General features: G+C 40.6%; 1 long non-coding RNA gene across 1 annotated transcript; it reads right to left on the bottom strand.

Moving 5' to 3' along the window:
- Positions 1–779: 779 nt before the first annotated feature.
- On the bottom strand, positions 780–22,031 carry LOC121109751. Its single transcript, XR_005857387.1, has 4 exons — positions 20,263–22,031; positions 13,530–13,657; positions 11,301–12,855; positions 780–1,918 (listed from the first exon to the last, which is right to left on the bottom strand). It is a non-coding gene; the product is annotated as an uncharacterized LOC121109751 (long non-coding RNA).
- Between the last annotated feature and the right edge of the window lie 220 nt (positions 22,032–22,251).

Genomic DNA, 22,251 nt, shown 5'->3' with positions numbered 1-22,251 from the left:
CTAATGAAATTCTTCCCTCTGGCTGGTGAATATCACAAAATACTTAAAACATTCTAAAGCATGCAAAGGAAAAAATTTCTCAGCAGTTGTTTATGAGATACAGCCTTGTCTTGATGATCCCTCTGGAGTGCTGTGATTTAGAGACTACACACGGATGTACATTTATAGAGCACCACCCTACCAGAAAGGACTTGGGGGTACTGGTGGATGGCAGCTGGACGTGAGCCAGCAGTGTGCCCTCACAGCCCAGAAAGCCAACCATATCCTGCGCTGCATCAAAAGAAGTGTGACCAGCAGGTCAGGGAGGTGATCCTGCCCCCCTGCTCCGTGCTGTGAGACCTCACCTGGAAGACTGTGTTCAGATGTGGAGTCCTCAGTACAGGAGAGATGTGGACCTGTTGGAGAGCATCCAGAGGAGAGGCACAAAAGTGATCCAAGGGATAGAACATCTCTGTGAGGACAGGCTGAGAGAGCTGGGGCTGTTCAGCCTGGAGAAGAGAAGGCTCCGGGGAGACCTGAGAGCAGCCTATCAGTATTCTTACCCCCCTCACCCCCCCTCCATTAGAGGGTGGCTGTAAGAAAGAAGGGGACAGATTCTTTAGCAGGGTCTGTGGTGATAGGACAAGAGAGAATGGTTTCAAACTAAAGGAGGGGAGATTTAGATTGGATATAAAGAAGTTTTTACAGTATGGGTGGTGAGGCACTGTCACAGATTGCCCAGAGAGGTGGTGGATGCCCCATGTCTGGAGACAGTCAAGGTCAGGCTGGATGGGGCTCTGAGCAACCTGATGCAACTGTAGGTGTCCCTGCTCATCGCAGGGGAGTTGAACCAGATGACTTTTAAGGGTTCCTTCCAGTTCAAATGATTCTATGACTAAACATGCATGACTTACACAGATTTTACACCTATGGTCCCAATCACCCAACTGGTGTTCTAGTGATCAGTTTCAAGCTATGCCGGGCAGGGGATTCAGCTCATGCTTTATGCAAAGCTCTAGCAAACAGTTCACTGAAAGGCAGCTGTGAGGCCTGGCTGAATTACACATACCTTTTGGATGCTTCATGCAGTTCAGAGATCTGAACCCTTCTCCATTTATTAGGTACATCTATATATAAATTTAAAAATACACCAATGGGAATATCAGATGCCTGCAATACATGTATCTGCATGCTTTGCTAGCAGCCTTTTGATGTTAGTTTTCTCAATCTCTTCCATGAAACTGCCTCTTTCTGGGCAACAAGGCAACACTGAAAATCACTGAGGGTACTATCAGTGATGAACTCACCCAAAACATCAAAATCTCCTTACTGTCCCACTAATTAAGTGAACACATGTCTATTGTCACAAGGACAAAACAGACACAGGCACTGCACATCTGTACAATGTGTGAACGTCGGCAGTCCACAGAAAAGCAAAGCCTGAAAGCCCTTTCCCAGATTGGTTCTCGAACATTCAAAAACACCAATTCCTCAGCAGAATTCTTCTTGGCAAAGGTGCTTGTCAGTTTGCCAAGAGAGATCTGCTTCTGAAGCAATCCAGCCAAGCTGCACAACTCAGCCAGCATAGGAAGATATTGGAAGAGAAAAATATGTCCTGGCCCAGAACAATGTATATTATTAAGAAATGTTTCACATTAAATGAATTATCACCAGTGAGCTACATAGACAAATAATATTAGGCAACTACATATGCATGTGATATAATGGTGGTCAAATGCATGCTAAGAGTATTTGCATCTAGCCAAGGGCCAAAACCTTTCAGTGGTACCTCCTTATTATCAAGCTGCTCAGGGGAGGCTGCAGCATTGCTACCCATCAGGTTCCCCGGGCTGGCAAAGGTACCTCACAGATAAATGCTTTTTTGGAATCAAATATATCTTGCTCTTATTTAATAAAGTCTTCTGCATCTGAATAGTATCTGCAAAGAAAAAGGAGAAAAACGTTTTTGGTTGTTTTTTTTTTTTTTTCATATCCTCTGGAAAAATCACAAGAGGAACAGGCATCAACAAAGAGTTATGCATTAACTGCCTTGGAACTGGAAAGTCTTTTGTCATGTGGGAAACAGATGTCTGTCTTGGGAGGTGCTTTAAGGACAGGCTGGACAAGAGTAATCTGAACTATTAGAGATGGACCTAATTGTTGTCTTTGGTAATATTATGATAACAAAGAAATGCTTGATATCAGTATCCCATTTTCAATGGGGGAGTTCCTCTCCAAGCCTCAAATATTTACTCATCTTCTTGAGGCTTGCTTTGAGTTTCTCCCAGTAACATTCCCTATTCCTACCCATGTCTTTCATAATGTTGCTGGTAGTTCTATCTAAAATACAGAATACTTCCAAACGTGGTTACAATTTGCCAGCAACAGCCAAAGAAGATAGCTCCATTTCCAAACTGAGATGCACTCTGCTCCATCCAGAATTTTGTTCTGCTTTGTTTGTAAGCAATTTTGTTATTTCTTTTTTTTTACTGCTTTCAGATATCTTTCTGAGGTTCTTCTATCCTGTAAGACATTAGTGACTTTCACAAATAGCTTTTGAGCATGAATGAATTTTTCATAGCTATAGACCACTACAAATTTTTACTCGTGAATTTTAAGGTAACAAGTGAGGGGTGGTTAATGATCAGATTGTTTGACAGAGACATGTAAAATTTGCATGAAGTCTTTTGCATGATACAACAACCAAGAAAGCTGAGCTCTTACAAGTTTTTTGGGAACTTTGAATTTCCAAACTTAATTGGAGGACTGACTGTAGCTTAGAAAATCATCCCACTGGCGCTGTTAGGTCAAATGTCCTTCTTGAACAGTATCTTATTTTCCCAATCAATTTGATGGACCATGAATGAAGTGCTTATGATGGACCATGAATGAAGTGCTTATCAACATTTTTATGGAGTAATTATCTCCAAACCAAGACTGTGAACTTTAACGGAGCAGAAACAAAACACTGAACATTTTTGAAGTCTAATCTTAAAATAACCCACCAGATAATACAGCATAGCTGGATGGATTCATACAGATCCATAACTTCTTTGTGCCTACAGCTTTTTTCCCCTGACCCCAAATTACTCCGCCAAATCCAAACTCTTCCCTGTCAGGAAAGTCCTCAAAAATTCACGCTGCATCCTGCTGGAGGGCTTCCTTCTTTTTGCCTTTCTGAGGGTGATTTAACCAGAGACATTCTGCTTGTCATTAAAAGTGGTGGTATTATTTCACTGGCAAGTAGAAGTCTGAGCCAATCTCCATCACCTTTTTTTTTTTTAGGGGTTGGAATACATCTACACCATTGGTGTGTTAGCTGTTAGCTATCCAGAACAGACAAGGGCCTGCACATTTTTCCTGCACATTTCTATTTTTTTCAAAACCAAGTTCCGTTGGATGAAACACCTTGTAAAATATATCTGAAATCAACAGAATTTTGCTATTTTTATTATACTTCAAAAAACACGGCTCATTGAACTCTTTGAAAAATGTATCTGTCTTAATAATAAAGCCAAGTTCCAGTGTGGTCAAATTAGAAGCAGCTGAAATATTAAACTCTGTTTTCCAATATAGAAACTACAATAAGAGAAATACTTCATGACAACTGGTACTATGAAGCAACCAGTATTACAGAGGAATAGTGGTAGAATATGGTGGTAAAATACATATGGTCTGGTTGTATTTTACCAGGAACTCAAAATGCAAAAGTCATACCTGAATCAGGCTTTGGACATATTTTCTTACAACCTAATTTTTCGTTCCTTCATCTTTCTGAAAACTGCCATTGTTTTCCAAATTCACTGCTATACCTGGCTCCATCAAAATGCCTGGATTTCCTGAGACCCTGCACAGGAGGAGTTCATCTGTCTCACTTCTTGGTCTCTTTGCCAATGGCATGTTCTTATTAGTGTCATGTTTTCTCTGACACTGAAAACCATTGTCTCTTCTTGTCGATTTGGCTCTGGTATCAGGTTCTCACAGCCCTGGGAGATGTGTGGTTTTGCTTTTGCTTCATGGTTGTTTATTTGTTGTTGTTGTTACTTTTTCCTTCTTAAGAAAGGCCAAACAGTTCCCTCACAGCTCAAACAATACCGATTAGAGTGACTACAATAACCTGAACCCAAACATCTGGGGCCGTACATCAGATTCTTGGGAGCTATGAAGAATTTTCTCTGCTAATGTTTAGCACTACAGATCTCAGAGACCGCGGAGCACAGGTTCTTCTCTCTGGAGAAGGTGCTAACTCCTTTAATTATAACACCACAACACAAGAAATAAACTTTCTATTACAAAACACTCTTTAAGCCCTGTGAGCTATATAACATGTCCATGGGCAGAATACTGTATGCTAGATGTTTATTTTTTGGGCTTGCTGGGGATTGAGAACTGGAGCACCAACATTGCTATGTGATGCACACCCTGTGCAGAGGATTACTTACCCACCTTCATCACAAACAGTCAGCCAAAAGCTGAGACGACCTCACTGAGTTCCAAAGGCTTTGGAAACTCATAAATTGATCTTCTGATATATGAGTGTAACTGGGCAAGCAGGAGTTAGCAAATTTGAATTCTCTCTCTATATAAGTGGTCTCCAAATGGAGCCTTTTTCTCGTTCAAAAAGCCAGGTTTGAGAGTAGAGTAGAGTAGAGTAGAGTAGAGTAGAATGGAATGGAATGGAATGGAATGGAATGGAATGGAATGGAATGGAATGGAATGGAATGGAATGGAATAGAATAGAATAGAATAGAATAGAATAGAATAGAATAGAATAGAATAGAATAGAATAGGTCAGTTGAAAGGGAGCTTCAAAGATCATTGAGTCCAACTGCCTTCAGGGCTAACTAAAAGTTAAAGCATCACTAAGAGTACTATCCAAATCTCGCTTGAACACTGACAGACATGGAGCACTACCTCCCTCCCTAAGAAAAGCTAGATTGTGACATTATGGTTATTTCTTACTAAGATATTTTCACTGTCAAGAGATGCTACATAATGACTGGGAGTGCTGCTTCCTGAGGACAGAAAGGTAAAATAGAAGAGCCTTCTCCCTGAAGAGCTCACATCCTGCCCACAGAGACTCAATTTTCAGGCAAAGTGAACTGGAGATGACTTTATAACCTCTGAGCGAGTGGAGTGGTTCACCAAAATTATATTTTGATGTAATTAGGCTCTTTTCCATTACAAATAACTGTCTGGCCACCCTCCAGGGACGAGGTGGTTCTTCGGCTGGTTTTGTTCTGGGCTGTTCTTAATTAGCTAGCACCTTGTCTGCAGCAAGATTTCAGCCTCTACAGCCTTGCTCACAGCCACTCTCCACCCCACCCTGCAGAGTGGTGCTTTTCTGTCTGAAGTGTTTTATGAAAATGCCAGCAGAGGTTAACACTTCATTAACAAATTCCACTTCTTTAAGGAAACATTTTTCATTTGCTAAAATCTGTCACTTGCTAATTAATTCCTCTGTCATCTCTTTTTTTTTTTTTTTTCACAGTGCCTCAGCCAGGCAAGTATAATCTTTAACAAATTAAAACACACCGTATTTTTGTTAGAACTGCAGGTATATTGACTCTTTCTTTCTGATGTATGTTAACTTGTGCCATCCTCCTCTTCGGACAGACTCATTATCTAGGAGGAATGGCAAGTACTTCTAATTAGACTGGCGGTAATTTAAGAAAGTACTTTAAACATTCTCTCCCAGCTCAATAGCCTTTTCACACATCCAGGTTGAGTTGTAGCATCTTGATATTTTCTCTAAATATAAATAAATAGCTACAAATAGGTCCAAAAGCATGTTGTTTTTTCTCTTCATCTGTCTCAGCTATTTGGGCACTTCACTTCATCTGTCTCAGCTATTTGACAGGCAGGTTGGGCACTGCACTGTGAAAATCTGTATCAGTGCAGCAAGGAGGTGGTGAACTCCAACATGTGAAGGGAGGGGAAAAGGAAAGTTCCTGATGTTGGCTTTTGTTCCAGAAAAAAAAATGCAACATAGATTCATTTCTTCACTTGAATTCCCTTCGTCCTAAATATCCCTCTTCACTTATGTGGTGGAAGAAAAAACACATTTCACACTTCCCTTGCTTGGCAGCAAGAGGAACACTAATTATCACCCGTGGAAGCGAGATGGACTGGCAGAAGATGAGAGTGAGGAAAAATGATGGGTAAATTGAAACCTCTTCTGTTGAGGTGCTCTACTTGGTGCTTAATACTCTGATCCTCAGCTTTTGAAGACATTTTATAACATAGGAATATGGGCTGTACTGTAAAAAGGGAGCTCATAGGCTCTCAGCACTGAAATACTATATAGCAAAGAGGTAGAGAATGCCCATTACATGGTCATCTGGAGGCTATGGTTAGAAAGATAGCAGCAGGGACTTGGGTACTTATTTTTCTCCATAAAAATAAAATGAGAACTTCCTGCCATCCATTTCTCAAAGCTTCTTGTCTATTTTTCTTTTTCTTTTTTTTTTTTCTTTTTTTCTTTTTTTTTTTGTCCAGATGAAGACCCCACTTTCCACTCTTTCTTCCTTTTCCAGCAACATGAAATCTGGAACCTGTCTACGTTTCTTCTAGCACAAGTCTTCCTAACATGAATCTTCTGCTGTTTATTGCAAAAGGCAATCTCCAGAATTTCACTGTGACATGGAAAGCTCATCAACTGTTCTAATGACAAATCTTTTGTTTATGTCTTTAGATCAATGGATCAAAACAATCACGTGTCAGTCTCTGCAAAGTAAGATTCACAAATGAAAACCTATTGGTTTCTATAACACTGATGCGCAGGAGGGAATTTTATATCACTGCGACTGGTGATGAAACTATTAGAACTATCAGAACTGAGAGGCTGAGTCTCTGTCCGATAGACTGCCCCTCTTAATTATCCAGTTCATTGATTGGCCTCTGCTGTTGATTACTGCCCTCATTTTCAGGAGCTTCAATATTAAATTCTAGGCAGGTTCAAAGTTCACTCTGAGGTTAAGCGAAACACATCATCCTGTAACAGCCATGTTCATTGAAGAGTCAAACAGGCTGATAAGACCAAAATTAGTTCATCCCCTAAGCAATGAAACCAGGGATACTGTTGGAAGGCCTCTGACAATTTCTATTATTCCCATGTTGCAAAGCCCTTCTTCTGCCAGATGTTACTGCCCCTACAGCCACCACAGCAATATGCCCATTATTTTGGTCAGTATTAAATCAAACCACTATCAATTTCAGGTCACCGGCTAAGCTGCAAGCACCTCTTCTGTCTCTGATGAGAAGACAGTACCCTTTAGCCCCCAAAATGATTCTCAGTAAGACTGAGAATTAAAGAGCATTCCATGAATTTTCTGTGAAATCAGATTCAAGGAAATAGAACCTATGTATACTAGTGCATTTTCTTGAGACATTGAGACATTTTGCTATGTGTGCCAATAACACTGAACAAAGGAATTAATTTTGGAAGCAAAAATCACCCTACTTTGCTATATAACTCCATTCAAAATTCGTAACAGAAAATGATGTTATCTTGACATACTGTTAATCTGTTTACCAAACTCAACCTCTCTTCATCCAATGCAGAAAAGCTAGTAAAAATCTATTTTCAGATTCTGAGCATATGCTCCAAATCTCTCCTAAGTTATTACAGTGGAAAAAAATCTTACAATTTCATGAAAAATAAATACTAGCAAATACTTTTCTTCAGAGATCTTGTGATGTAAGCCAATAAGTATTATCTGTTTCCAAAACATACAATATCCACCATGAAAATGTGGATATGAAAATAAACAAGAAATTAAAATGCTTGTATGATTGCCTTGTGTGAATATAGAAAATGTATTAGTGTAGGTGATACAAAGGAAAGAACAAGATATTCTTTTTTTCTTTATTTTCCCCTAGAAGTTGTTAGTAACTTTGGATAACCACAGTTAGGATACCCAGATTTGGATTTACCTTAAAAGAATTACAGTTTTCCTTGGTTAAATCCTCAAGAGAGTCTGGGTGTGGTATGTCTGCTCTGAAGGCTGTCTCAAGGACTCCGCCAGGGCTGCCCGTCTCTTTTTAATAATTTTGGCCAAACATTTTGCAAATGGAGTGGAAACAGTTCACCAGAATTCCAGGAAGAATTCTGCTTTGGAGAAGGATACCCGAAGAGGGAGCGAGGGTAAGACAAACAAGAGAATGGCAGTGACCACCAGCCACACTGCCTGGAACCAGTCCAGCACCAGAATCTCCACCAGAAGCCTGGGAGCTCCCAAACCAGCCCAAACAGGGCAAGCCACGTTCCTGGAAGCCCTGCTTCCCAGGCAGCCCACGTATACAGCTGGCAATGGTGGTAGCAGCTCTCTACTTGAATCCTTGCTTTGTTGGAAATGGGGCAAGGGTTTCCCTGCTGTTCCAGAGCAGGTAGGCAGAGACAATGGCACTTTGGTCTGGTTGCTGAACCCTGAATGGCTTTGCTGCCTTATGCAACACTTTTGATGACTCTCAGGGAGGAGCACCAGTAATACAACTCAGATTGTGGGAAAAAAAAATCTGTATTGCAGCTTTTGTAAGGAAATAAAAACACACAAAAATTAAAGTCTTTTATTTCACGGGCGCAGCCTCAAAGCGGCAAGGCAGCAGAGCAGGAAGCAGACATTCTAAAACAATCTGGGATAAATTGCAAAGAAATCCATTTCAAATACATGAACAGGAGCCTAGGATGAACAGGACCCAAGCTGTCGTCCTTTTGCCCACACCCACCTGGGCCTTTGGAAATGGATTTCCAAATAAACTGAACAAGGACTTGATAAGTGAATTCTGCATGATGGACACGGTCAAATTAGGGTCCTAGCTCTACATCTGCACTGTAATTTGCTGAGTACAATTAGGAGAAAAGGGGAGGGGAGGGGAGGGGAGGGTAAGGGAGGGGAGGCTACAAAGTCCATCCTGACAAGTCAGGGAGGTTCAGTAGCTGAGCAAAGGTGTTTAAAGCTAAATCTTGTAGGAGGAGATAATAAAAGCAGTGAGATCTCTGGATTAACTGAACAGTACTTAATGCATCAAACCTCATGCTGCTGTTGCAGCTTTGTTTAATGACAGAAACAGGTAACATCTGTCATCTGACACCTGATAGGAGACATCTGTGAGGTACAACAGCCTCACAGGATCCTGCTGGTTTTCCTTGGAATCTCCAGGGATGTCTCAGGTCCATTTGGGACAAACACATCCTAGAAAGTTGGCAGCAGTCTCAGAGACAGTGAGTTTGCTATAAAAGCGTGGGTGGGAAAGCAGATGGATAGATGAGGTGATCAGATTGTCAGCATGGCTTTGTTTTATACACAACAAGAACCCCCACAGGTGGATGCTACGGCAGAGGATATACCACGCTGTCTTCAGCGGAACGTATTTACATCTGCTTTTATAACCATCTGACTTTTTATCACAGTGAAGCAGCACCTCTGCACCAGGATAACTTTTCTTTTTTCTTTTCCTGAGGCTATTTAACATTATTTCAAGATATCAGTTATTCTTAGTAAAGCCTTGACTATATTTCCCTTGGCTCTAAGACAAGTGAGAAAGTGATGGACGTGATGAAAGTAAATGACTAGGGAAAGAGAAACACGCACTGTTGGAGCCTTCATTTGGCCAGGCACTGAGAGGGCTTATAAACACTGCTTTGCCATATCCACGTCCATCTTTTCCTGTAGTGGTGGCTCTAACAGCACCACCCAACAGCACAGGGCTCAGTGCCACCAACACCCCACTTCTGCCAGTGTAGCAGTGCTCACAGCAGGACCTTCACACTCTGTTTTTCCAAGGGACCCTCAGGCAGCTCTGCAGGTTCACAGAGAGCATGGGGCACTTCTGGGGATACTGTAACTCAAACAGGCTTACAGGGGAATGGTTTGAGGGAGACAGAACTCCTCTCCTGGGTTATGCTTTGAGCTGAATTAGAACACATAGCAGATGGCATCACATCAGTGTTAGTTGCAGACAGTGTCTCCCAGTTTCACTCAGTCTGTGTTTCAGGACAGAGAATTTTCCTTTTGCTTATTAATTTACATTTGTATTCATTCAGAAGATCCTGGCAACAGGGGGTAAAGTATCTTTTACTTTCAGTTCTGGGGCTCCCAACACAAGAAGGACACCGAGATGCTAGAGCAGGTCCAGAGGAGGATGACAAGGATGGTCACAGGGCTGGAGCACCTCCCCTATGGGGGACAGGCTGAGAGAGCTAGAGTTCTTCAGCCTGGAGAAGGGAAGGCTTCAAGGAGACCTTATAGCAGCCTTCCAGTACCTGAAGGGAGTCTACAGGAGAGCTGGGGAGGGATTTTGTCCCTCCCCACATAGAAACAGGACAAAGGGAAATGGGTTTAAACTGGAAGAGGGTAGATTTAGACTAAATATCAGGAAGAAATTCTTTACTATGAGGATGGTGAGACACTGGAACTGGTTGTTCCAAGAGGTTGTGCACCCCCCTCCCTGGAAGCATTCAAGGCCAGGCTGGATGGGGCTTTGAGCAACCTTGTCTAGAGGGAGGTGTCCCTGCCTATAGCAGGGGTTTGAACTAGGTGATCTCAAAGGTCCCTTCCAACACAAACCATTCTATGATTTTATGATTCTGTGGTTCAGTTTCATATTTAATCACACATTTTGTTCATATTCTTTTATAGCTCTCAGCACAGGGTAACTTATCTTGTGGTGCCTCCGTGAGGAACACACTGCACCAGGAAGAAAGCTTTAATAACTATTCCGTAACCAACAGGATAAACAAAAACAGAAGGGTGTTTTAAGGACACATTGAAATTTTCCTTAAAGCTCTACAAATGCGACACACTTCACAGAAGTTACTGAGGCTAGGGAAAGTTTACTGTCTTTGGATCATTTATAGATAAACTCGATGACAAGGTGTAGGAAAAATGTTTTGGATTTCTGACTCTGCAGCCAGCCACGTGGCCAGACCCTTAGGACTGAAATAACTGCAAGTGCAGAACTGCATTGCTTTTGGATGTAATATGTCCTTAGGCAACAATCAGCTCTCCATTTTTCCACTGCCTTCAAAGAACGTATTGACAGGCAGAATGTGGCAATTTTAATTAATGGGGCGAGTGGAAAAGTTGTTGATTTTGTCTCAGAGAAATTTTCCCAAATGGCAATTACTCCATCAGCAAAGGGCATTATTGCAGACTGTGGTACAAAGGCCTGGCACATTTGTCAGCTCTGACCAGGACTAACAGCTCTAGCAACCAACAGCTCCAATGGGACCTTTTTGCTAAAGGAGATCTGAGGCTGAGATGGGAAATACTATACGGGAAGAAAGAAATCATTTTACTTGTTCTTTTTGTTATATCTACCTGAATAAAAGGTAACTAACAAAGAGGATTTCAACAACTTGAGTTCTTCTCTTTAACACCCACCCCATGCAGTTCTTCATTCAGTATTCCTGGAGTCCCAGGTTTGAAAACCATTCTTGCTGTAAAAAGAGGTGCTCATTTAAAAGGTATTAAAGTAGTTCTGCTCAGATAAGCAATCTAGCAGCCATTAAGAACTCCTCTAATTTTTTTTTCCTGTTTAAAGTTTAGCTCAGTGCACTCTCAACTCTTTCACTGAAGGGAGGTCTTAATGACTATTTTTCAAAATGCAACTCTTGTACTGAAGAATGTGCTGATTTTCCCTGCCTATAGTCACTAAGGGACATGACTTAGTGGTGGGACTTGGTTGGACTTGGTTGGTGACTGGACTTGGTGATCTTGAAGGTCTTTACCTATGTGAATGATTCTATGAAATGAAAGAAACTGATCACATCCCAGTGTATTTTCTTAGTCCAAGGAGGGACTGGGTTCTCCCTGACTATAGTACAACATGAAATTTAGCTCATATACAGCAATACTTCTAGGATTTGGCCTGTTGCATAAACATGGCCTTTGGGCAAGCAAAATACTCCCCCAGGTGAGCACAATGCTTCTCTGTAGCTCTCACCACAGCTGTCAAAGCAGCGCAGGCAGCACACAGACGGGAGCAAGTCTTCGCCTATTTTTGTCCTTGACATGTTATGATATACATAGTTTAATGGCCACCAATTCTTTAAAATACGTTTTCCTAAGCATGTTTTCAGAAATGTTGAAGACAACCTACTGATTTGCTGTCATTGCTCATTTTTGAACTAATTCCTGCCTTTCAGAAACCAAAGAAAGCTTGTCAATGCAAAGAAGGCAGTACCTAGTCTGATAGATTTCTTTATGTAGATTTACATCTCAGTAGCAACTGTGCAACGTGGAAAAGAAGCAACCAATCAAAGTGATGGTGCTTTTTGCAGAACAGTAATCCATCAGCCCTTGTTGCAATGCTCCAGACAGAGGAATGGCACATCATCCTTCCAGATAAGTGAGAGGCACAGGTGAGATAAAACAACAACTCACCTCAGCACTCTGTTCGCTGTTTTGTAGCTGGTCTGAGTTAATCACCTAAATTTCACTCACAGACAGTGATGAGAGCAGCGAGAGGACATTTCTGGAGGTTATTCATGGCCTCCAACTTATGTGGCTAAAGTTAAAGGACATCAATTTTGCTCTTATATTTACATTTTTGTTTTCTAAAATTGCAAGATCAGTAATCCCTTTACATAACATGAGCCTCCATTTACATCCTGCAGTTTAAGAAGGATTTCTTTTCAAGCTCATTACAGTCCACAGATCTTTATCTTCTCAAATGATGTTATTCTGATAAAGAAAGCTTTGTGACTGTGCATCTGCCCTTCTTTCCATGGACACAGCTCCTACCTCCATGCCTTCTTCAGCCAGATCTCACCCCAAAACGTTACAGTCACCCTCTTGTCATCTGCTTCCAGGTTTCTGTCTTTGTATTGTTTTGGATGTCTTCCTGAGTCCCTCATCCTTTCTCTGCTTCTGTCTGTATGCATTCACACACAGAGCAAAGCAAGCCAAAATATGAATTACCTTTACAGTTAGAATCAGGTCCCTACAGTTCAATCTGCTGTCTGAGCATCTCTTTAAATCTTCATGAAACTAAGCATTAGATGGTGGCTGCCCTTTTTTACAACTATCATTAAACAAGAAGTACTTAATGGTTCCATCATTTGCTCTGGAAATCATTTGCTTTTCCAGCAGATTTAGTGAGGTGTTTAAAAGGTTATCCTACAGTAATATAGATTTTTTTTTAAGTTTCTAAGCTAAAGAGGAGAGATTTGAGAAATGATTCTAAGCATATGTTACGTTTTATCTGAGCATATGGTGCATCTATAGGCTGCTACGTTCGGTATCACATGCGTTTAGTTCAGCTAAAAATCACAACATCCCAAAGCTGCATCTTAATGTTGGCTCATGAAAACAGCAATTGTTAAAGATGACAATAATTTACAGATACGGATGGATTTGAAACCTCACTGCCACAGCAATTTGACATAAAGCAGTGACTCCTCGCCAGTCCCAGTCAGACATCTCAGACACATTGGGCCTCTGAGTTAACACAGGTTCCTCTGATGTGTTATCTGACTCGTGGCTTTGTAGTCATACATCCTTTTTTAACTTTCTACATGCATTTTCTATCTTTTAATACAGCTTTACCTTGGCTTTCTGTTGCACTGCTTGACACAAAGTCACTTTTGTCCTAGTGACTCTCTATGAGCTTTGCATATTTCCACAGACACTTTGTAAGGCAAATGTGTTTACTCCCACAGCAAATACACTGGAGTCTGAAAAGCATAGGGAAAAGGCAAAATATTTTTCCTTCATCTCAACAAGAAGATACAAACTGTTATAGGAGTGCATTTCAGAAGCACAGAGACCAAGGCTTCGTTGACATAATTAATACCACTTTTACTGTTCCTGCCAAATGTACATATGGCATATAGGATAACATGAACAATAGTAAAAACTAATTATGTTTAAAACCATGAAACAATAGCATCAGCAGGATGAGCTTATGCTCACAATAGCAGCAGGAGCCCTACTAATATATTTACAGTTAGTAACAGAGCAATAGAGCAAAGTCATGTGAAGCAGTTTGGAAGCAGCTTTCTCCATTGGCTTTCTGCAGATGCAACTTCAGGCAGTATAGGCAACCAGGGTCTTGCAGGTCTGAACTGGACTCTGTTTCTCTCCCTAAAGCACACACCCTTCATGTGTGCATCATGAAGACTTCCTTCCATACATTTTTGATGTCTGCACTGTGCTGCCCACCTGTTCCTGAACTCAGCCATACAACTCACCTCTTCCATTTTTTCCCCTCAACTTCCTTAATGGATGTTTTTGTTGTAACTACTTGTCTGTTCTTTTATAAAAAAATATTGTTTCTGTGTTAGGCTGCAATGTAGGCATTACTAGAACTTGAGGCATTACTTTCGGAACAACCTATGTGCATTACAGAGTACTGTGGAGCAACATAGAGCAACAAGAGATGCAGAAATAAGCTGCGTGGTCACTTCAGACGCTTCATGCATATATAATGCTTTGTATCAGAAATATTTTTCAGGAGAGTTTTATGGCTCTCTTTTTTACACGTATCCTGAAGTGACTCAGATATGCCAGCAGATCCCTGCTGCAGCCAGGACAGAAGAAGCAGGCAGGTTCCTGGAGATCTGTGTTGAAAGGAGAGACAGATTTTGTGAAAATGCTGACAAGTTTTGATACAGGTTAGCATAGTTACCAACTGCACTGTCAGGCCAACTGAAGGCAACGTGTTGGGATAAGCGTACCCTTGGACGTGTCTACAAGCATTAGTGTTCTCACTACATTGATGTTCACTGCTCAGATGTTTCACTGTGAGAGAAGCACAGCAGACACCTATAGAAACAATATGTAAAAGCAGAGTGAATCCAGTTCTGTGCCAGGTAAAGTGGAGAACCATGAGCTAATGCAGCATCTGAGTGCCAGCAGTCCTAGCCAGCCTTCACATTGCAGTGTTTTATGTAGAAGTAGAGTAAAATGCTATTAGAAAAGTATGTAGGTCACTCTGAAAGTAATGCCTCCTATTTATTTCCATGGAAACCACAACAGATACAAAGAGCACAATAACACTGCTTGTTAGAGCAAAATCTCAGGTACGGGACACTGTTCTTCAACATAGTCACCACCATTAGCTATGCATTTTCACTAGCAATCAACAAGAGTCTGCATGCCGTGCTCACAAAAATCTGCACCAGAGGAAACGATCCACTGGTCCACAGTGTTTCATAGTGTTTCACAGTGTTTCACCACCCACTGCCTCATGGTGCTAACATCCACTGTTTGTTGGATCATATCCCCGAGGTTTCAAAAGCATTCAAAATTCTTGGAAAAGACATGAATCTTCTTTGAGCAATTCTGCTTGCAAGAACAAAATACTTACCTAACATTCAGGGGTTTTAATCTGTTACCTTAATGACAGTTACATGAGAGTAATGTAGAATTGATAGATCAAACAGCTAACAAAAATATCTAGTAACTTCTGCTCCCATCAGTTTATACTGATAAAACACAAAAATGAATTTGAACTAGAAATGATTTCACTTTTGAGCTAACAGTTATTCACTTTCAACCCAAGCTGCCCCGTGCCAGCCTTACTTTTCAGTATATGGTCCTGTAAACAGCTTCTTCACACATCAGGATCTCTAATGTTAGACCCTTCTCAGAAGTTACAATTCAGACATCAAATTTTTGTTTGACTGAAATGGTAACAAAAAGAAATCATCCAGACTTTCCTTGATCTAGTGCTTCTAATCCACTGGTTAGTTCTTCATTGAAAGCCAGAAAACATCTCCCTTGTTATGTGGCTTTGATATTCATTGGAGAGGGAGAAACAGAAAGAAGAGTCTGGTTGAGCTTTTCTTGGAAGCCAGCAGTCACCAGGTAGATAAAGGTCTCCTTAAGCTGACACACAAACCACGTCAAAACTTGTTAGGAGAGTGCCTAAGTACTACTAAATAAAAAGCTGCTTTTTACAGGTGTAAGAAATGTGGTTCATGGACTGAATGTGTTTGATGTTCAGAAATGCAACCAAATACAACGAGAAAATTCATTTTAGAGTCAAGGGCATAACTAATGGTTTGGTTTTTTTTTTATCTCCAACATTCAACACAACACAGACTACAAAATTACATTCATCTTTTTCTACACTGGGACAATAAATGCTGAGATAAAGCTATAAACGTTTTTGGACAGGCAACCAATCTTGCTGTAGAGCCTTCCAGTGGGAAAATGTGCCACATCCTTTAACTGTCTGACTGCTCATACACTCAGAGGTCTTGAGCTTGTCTGTCAACAAGCAGGCACATAAATTCTACTAAATAGAGACATAAATTATAACAAGCAATATGTTAAAGGGAAATTGGAAGAGCCAGAATAGATTTTGTTGAGTAAACAATGGAAAGTATGAACACTGAGGGAATGATGCGTGTCTGCTGGAGGCAGAAATGGGGAGAAATCTGTTTGTGTGGAGGTGAGGGGTTTCAGGTAATATTGCTGGGAGGACAAATGATTTTCTAGCAGATAAGTATTTCCACTGGGCATTCTCCTCTTCTGTATATTCATTGGAAGGACCAGTACAGTTCCAAGAGTTCTGAATGAGACAAACTGTTAAAGAGGGAGAATTAAAATGCCCACAATAGCCACCAAAATTAGGAATCACCAGTCTTAAAAAAATAATTTAAAAAAAAAGGCTCAAGGCTACAAGGTGACTCAGAGAGGGAAAAAGGAGAGGGGAAAGGGAAAAAAAGAAAGGAGAAGAGGAGAGGAGAGGAGAGGAGAGGAGAGGAGAGGAGAGGAGAGGAGAGGAGAGGAGAGGAGAGGAGAGGAGAGGAGAGGAGAGGAGAGGAGAGGAGAGGAGAGGAGAGGAGAGGAGAGGAGAGGAGAGTTGTGTATTTGTTGTGATAATGGATTACCAGAATTTTGGTAGTAAACAGTAATTCATTTTCAAAGAAATACTAAATCTATGGACATTATTTTATATTCATCTAGGGAAGTTTGTCCCACAGAGCTAGAGGCATTCACATCTCCCAGAAGTAGAATGTACACAGTAATCTGTACACATACCCTCCATTCTACATCAAGAAAATAGTGCCTGCATTTCCATTTTACTTCAGACAGTGTGCCATTTCTTACCGATTTGGGGATTATTTTTCCTTTTAACAGCTCCCAGATATGGAAAACAACTGCAAAGATTCCCATAAGTGTCCCAGAACAAAGCAGGCACACCTTTGCTCATTTCATCAAGAAGCCTTGCTCTATTCCTCTGTTCTTCCAAGCTCGACAGTGTGAAATATCAGTGCCCATCACTGCTCTCAAGGAAGTTGAGACGGTGCTGTGACTGAAAATTTGGCTGTGTTGCCAAGATGCTTCATCTTCCATTGCTTACTGGTTTACGTTTCATAAAAATGGCACTAAACAGGATTCAAAGAAACGCACATCTGCAAACGCAAACCAAATTTCCTAGCATCTTTCATTCCAAGGAAAGCCTCAGACACAGTAACTCAAGCTGTCAGACTTCTAATTTTCTTAATCATTTACTAGCAGCTTTGGGTCTGAGCCAAAACCATCTATGTCCACAGAGAATGGCCTCACAATGACTGTAGTGGTGTTCAGATTTTTTTCTGTGCTACTGTATTGCCAACATTTGCAAAAGCATTTTGGAACAGAGCAGGCAAAATCTGTGGATCTACAAAAGTTGAGTTTATAGTGAGTGCACAAATTAAGTTTGATATAAATTATGACTGTTATCACATGCACTTTTTTCACTCCATTTTGTTCTGAACATTTATAACAACTATGAATGCTGTGACTCATGAAAGTTACCAATTTTTATTACGAGAAGTTTAAAATTTAATAGTTATACACTTACAGAAGTATTTCTATTTGCAAAAGTAACTACAAAACTGTGAGCAACACAGTGTTCTACACACTTGTTTTTCTTTAAATGGCAATACATTAGCATTTCTTCAGGCATAATGATGTATGACTAAGTAAGGAATATACCAGTATTATTAGTGTAAGTAATAAAGACAAACATCAATTATGAAATATGCTCAAGTTCTTTCATCTCCACTTTAAGCATCTAAGTCCAAAGTGCAGAACCTGATAACCTGAAGATACGCCATGACTAGGTGCTATATTTTTAGCAGCGAATGACATTAAGAACTTAAATTTCTTATGTGCACAGTAATCCAGTAGCTAGAACATCAAATTTTCTCATGCCTTTAGGTTATGAATCATACAGGGCAGGACATCTAAAACTTAGAGGCACTGGCTGTGATCTTACACCTCTGTAGTCCATCCAGCTCTGATATTTTGTTCCAGTTGAAATGACACATTTTTTGTGTCTAACTTATAAATAGTATTTCTGTATTTCTGACATCAGGATGAGTTCTGATGCTGATTTTAGCAGGGAAAGAGGGAAACTAAGAAAAAGAAACTTGAGCCCATGAAAACCAAGGGAAAAAGTCCTTTAGATTTATTCATGCTTTGGACCTGGTCCTCATTCACTTTTAGTAATTACAAAACATGGATTATGGGCTAAATATGCCTGTTTCACACAAGTTGGCTTTACTTTTGTGCTGAGTCTGTAATTCATAGTGCAGAAGTAGATGGTTTTTGCTGTATTCAGATTGTTCAGTGATGTCATTTACCTTCAGTTTTATGTTACGTGTGGTCAGTCTGTTTGGTCTGCAATCTGACAGCTGTTATTGGAGTAAAACTGACTACAGGATGTTCAACCTGATGTTATGGACACCTGCAAATCAGTGTTCCAGAATCTTCTTGGAAAGATTTAGAATGAACAACACAGCAAGCCAAACTCCAGTTAGACAGACAGCAGCACATTATTGAAATTACTTCTCCTGATTTTCCTTCTCTTTGATGTACTTTTACCATCCAGGTGCAGAGCTGCCTTAGAAAGGCCATCAGACACCATTTTTGCTTTCTCCGCCTCCTTTGTCAGCAGTGGGACACACTTTCATTCCACACAAGATGTGTTTGCATTCACATTCCCCACTGGGATGGTGTCATACCCTTCTCAAACCAACAACAGCCCAAACTCTATGCAAAACCAAGCTAATACCTGTGCACCTTCCTAAAATATCAACAAGAGGGGTGTCTCAAAGTCTATTCCTTTCCTGTTTACCGTATGGCAAGCATGGTTTCAAAAGAAACTAGTTTAGAAAGTTTCTGCTGGAAGGAAAGGCTGGAAGGAGGGTATTTGTTCAGTTTAAAACTACAGAGGGTCAGTCAAAGGGATCAATCGACTGCAAGCGCAAAGAGATTGGGAGAAAGTCTTAAGGGATTGAGGCATTCAGAGCAAAGCAACAAACTGACCATTAATATAAGAAATTATGCAAAATAAAAAAACTGTCACAAAAATTGTGGTCCAAGTTGCCACAGAAGAACAATATGCATTTACAGACTTGGCCAAGCAGGTGCTTCATTTGCTAGGCTAATCTCACCTGTAGTTGCATCCTGAGATGCCTGGGCCCATTTCTTTTGTTGCTTGAAAACGTAAATGAGGAAAGTTTTTTTAAGACTGCTTCAGCTTCAGATGTGAAATGAAAAGCTTTTATCTGTGTCCGTGATCGGCATGAATGATGACGAGCAACAGAAAGCAAAGGGCGAATTGGGTATGCAGTATGAGATGAGATACAGCTTTGTTTTTGCAGAAATTAGCTCTCTGACTTCTAGCTAAATTGAAAGAGGTTACATTTCTGTATGTGGGAGATGACCTTAGAAAATCATAATCAAAATGCAGTGTGTGACTCCATTTCCCATGGTAAGCACTTTAATGGAAGCTCCTATTAGAGGACGGTGGATAGACCGAGGTCCTGACTCTGATATCACTTTTTGTGTTTTTTTTCTCTCATTTTGGCTTTATAGGATCTCCACCTGATTTTTACTCCACAGTGATTTCAGTCAGGTCTTTGCCTGTATACTATTTTTTCCTACATTAGGAACCCTCTTGCCATTTTTATTCACATTGCAAAGCAGTAACAGCCTCTTTTAGCACTGGACTTTTAAATTTGTCTGTAAAACTCCTCTAGCAGAGCCTGTTTTCACAGAAATGTGGCTCTTCGCATAAGTCCTGAGTCCTAAGGGAATACACTTACAAAATAAACCTGCCACCAATGAAGTTCTTCAGCCCTTTTCTTACATGTTTCCTAACCCCACAAGCTCTTGATAGGATCTTATATAGAACATGGGCATTATCTTACTGTTGGCGAGTTTCAGCCTGGATGGGGATCTCACATTGCCAAGTCTGTATTTCCACACCACATGGCCTTTCCTCTCTCAGTATTTTAGTATGTCTGATTGCCTGAGAGCCAAACAGCAGCAACGGTACCTGCACATGGCGTCCTTGGTTTGAAGTGGGCTGAGCGGAGATTTGCTCTCATGTGACCAAGGAACTGCTGTTTGTTCTGCAGGGGTGATGTCATAAATAACTGTATGCTTCTCTGGACCATGCATATGCATATCCAAATTCTCTGATACATGCATACACTCTTGCACTTCTTCTTCATGAATGGGAAAACTGGGATTTGGTACAAGACTCCAGGAGAGGTCTACAACAGGAAAGTGCAGAAGGCAGTTCAAGTTGGCCCCATGGTTTGCCATCTGAGTCCCATCCTTTTATAGGACATTTCACTCCTGCCTGTCCTAGCCCTCTTGGGAAATGAGGGCTCCCACAAGCACCGTGAAATGTTGTATATATAAAACTCATAATGCAAAACTAGGGAAGACGCTGTTACCAGCAGTGCCTGCGATCTGGGTCACTGTCTCAGCTTTTGCTCAGTTTTGCCTCCTGACTCATGCTAATTCACAGTTTTTTCCTGTGTTAATACAACAGAGTTCTATATTGCCAACATGTTTTGCAGTGAGGGATTTTGAAGATCAATCATTGGATAACATTTTCGCACTTAAACCTGATCAGCAAAGTACCTAAACAAACATCTGAAGGTAATTGCATGAACAGTTCCATTTCTTTCAGCACAAAGTCAAAAGATATGAAGCACACACTTCAGCACTTTGTGGTTAAGTGCAAATGAGTTTCACAAGTGCTCCTTCTCTGCTGGTGGACATCGGAGTTACTGCTTTTTGCACCAAAGATTTTTTATATCCATATAAAAGAGAAATGGAGGGAAAATATACTCCTGTAGTAATATCTTATAATGAGGAAAGCAGTGAGATTTTAAATACTCAAATATTATACAAAAGTTGTCTCTCTGCATTTTGGATCAAGTACTCAGCCTACGATTGTCTGCATCACAGGAGACAGGAAGCATAAATATATTGTGTACTTATGGGTTTAGGGCCATTGTTTCCTCCTGGGGGTTGTAACTAGATGACCTTTAAGGCCCCTTTCAACCCAAACCATTCTATGATTCTATGAAATAGCTAGCATTAGGCTCACACACCTAAACGCTCATTTTTGAAACGGGTCATAGGCTTATGCAATCTACTGTATATATTCAAATTCACCCTCTAATTCCAGACTGATTTAAAGTTAAATTACAAGAAGGTGGTTATTGTCAACCCGTGCCTGAAAGAGGGAAAACCGTTGTGTGAAATAGGCAATTATCCCCTAAGGATGGAGATCACACTGCACAGAATGTCACTCCTAGGAAATGGCTTCATACCAACCTACTCCAAACCTGAACAGCTTCTGCTGTTAGGAGTGAAATGGAGCCCTAATGAACAGGCCATGACAATGTCCCAGTTCCCAGTGGCACTTTTGTATCAACAGAATTTCTCCAGCAATGCATCCCCACCTGCACTGCAAAATCAACAGTTTTTCAAGACTCCTTTATTCATCCAGTCCTAAATAATCCTAGATCCTGAGCAAGATCTTTATTTCAACTTGGTGTTAATGTGAAAAGAATGGCCTAAAATACAAAAGAGCTGCTATTTGACTCAGGCAGCTTTGGGGAAGGTGAACACATACAGAGGGCATCATTCGTTTACATATTGGTAAAAGGTAGCAAAACCGCAACATTACTTCTCTGGTGCATTTTGAAGGTAAGAGGCAAAATTATAATGCACCTGGAGGGGCATTGCAAGGCTGAGCATAACACCAACAAAATGGAACTTTTAATAACATTGTTAAATGCAATATCAAGGATTTCCAGTGCAAATTTAAATTCTGTATTCTATGACTATATAGTATTGTAACTATATTGCAGACTAATAATCTGCATTAACATCATGGTCTAAAAACTCAACTGATCCAAAACCAAAGGTTGTTTTCACATACAAACTCGCATAAAGATTCTGCGTGTAAGAGTAATGTCTGGAATGCTCCCCTCCTGCCAGCTGATCTCCCTTCCGGATCAGT

This window comes from Gallus gallus, chromosome 2 (assembly GCF_016699485.2).
Source record: "Gallus gallus isolate bGalGal1 chromosome 2, bGalGal1.mat.broiler.GRCg7b, whole genome shotgun sequence".
NCBI lineage: Eukaryota > Metazoa > Chordata > Aves > Galliformes > Phasianidae > Gallus > Gallus gallus.
The sequence above is the reverse complement of the archived record's forward strand: the minus strand, read 5'-3'. Positions and strand labels throughout refer to the sequence as shown.